At 47.9% G+C, this 1,285-nt stretch overlaps 1 long non-coding RNA gene across 1 annotated transcript; it reads right to left on the minus strand.

Annotated features, from left to right (window-relative positions):
• Positions 1–445: 445 nt before the first annotated feature.
• Positions 446–860, minus strand: LOC131483971 (uncharacterized). Its single transcript, XR_009247967.1, has 2 exons — positions 769–860; positions 446–584 (listed from the first exon to the last, which is right to left on the minus strand). It is a non-coding gene; the product is annotated as an uncharacterized LOC131483971 (long non-coding RNA).
• Positions 861–1,285: the final 425 nt, after the last annotated feature.

A 1,285-nucleotide genomic window follows, 5' to 3' on the forward strand; every position in this document is an offset into this window, starting at 1 on the left:
AGAATCTAAAAAACCCCAAATCATAGAAAGAGTAGAATGGTGGTTACCAGGGCCTAGGGGGTGAAAGAATTGAGGAGATGTTGAAGGGTTTGAACTCGGCAACCAGAAGATGAGCGAGTTCGAGAGATCGAACGCACAGCATGGTGATTATAGTCCACAATACGGTCTTCTACACTTCAAAGTTGCCAAGAGACTAGATCTTAAATGTTCTCACCACAAAAAAAGAAATGATAATTATGCGATGGGATAGAGGTATTCACCAATGTTCCCAGGGTAATCATATCATAATACGTAAATGTGTCAAATCAACACACTGCGCACCTTAAACTTACACCATATTCTATGTCAATGATACCTCAATTCAAAAAAAAAAAAAAAGAGAGAGACTTAACTTTTAAACCAGAGACTCCTAATATTCCCTCTTAATATAGTAGGACACGTGGGCTTGCTTTCCTTCATAATTTTATCACAAGTACAGTGAAAAACGTATCTGTTGTCGTAAGTGATGTGTGCGTAGTAACTTGCAGCTGACCGGCCCTTCCCTCCAGCAAAACGAGAAAGGTCAACTTCATGGCTGGTATCACCTGCTGGAAGAAAGCGGAGAACTGTCAGGGCCGAAAAGAGCGTGGGGCCCTCCAAGAGGAGAGCCGACTCCGCAGCCCGAGCCGGTTGACAGTCCTCCCTTCTTGGTCCCGGCAGACGCTGAGAAGCTGGGGACAGAGAAACCAAGCATTTCTAAAAGATACAAGGGCTGGGACGCAAACACACAGTTGCATTTCCCTTGAAGACACGTCCTCAAACGGGGACACAGGAGGAGCACAGACCCAAAGAGACGCAGCCGGCCTCCTAGCAGCATCTCGCGAGAGCGAAACGGGAGTTCGGGACCAGCCGAGGGGCGGGGCCGGGTGGGGACGCGGCGCTCTCGATTGGGCCAGGGTTGGGCTGTTATCCGGCCTCACACCGTACCGGAAATTAAATTAGATGGGTCAAGACCAAGGTGGGAAAGGTTAAGACTGAAACTTCTCAAAGGAAACAGGAAAAGATCTCCATGAACTTGAGGTAAAATTTCTCCCCCCCCCACCCCCTCCTAGTTAAAAAAATGTAATACTCCATTTTGCTTCGAAAACATCTCAGCATTCTGGGAGAAATCAAAAACTGTCATATTAAGAGTGAGAAGTGAGGTTATCTTTGGCGAGAAGGGGCTGCTGTAACCAGAGAGGGGGCCTGAATGAAGGGAGGGGGGGGCTCGTCCTGGCTGGTGGTCACGCAGGTGTGTTCACTTTAT

The sequence above is a fragment of the Neofelis nebulosa genome, chromosome 8 (assembly GCF_028018385.1).
Source record: "Neofelis nebulosa isolate mNeoNeb1 chromosome 8, mNeoNeb1.pri, whole genome shotgun sequence".
NCBI lineage: Eukaryota > Metazoa > Chordata > Mammalia > Carnivora > Felidae > Neofelis > Neofelis nebulosa.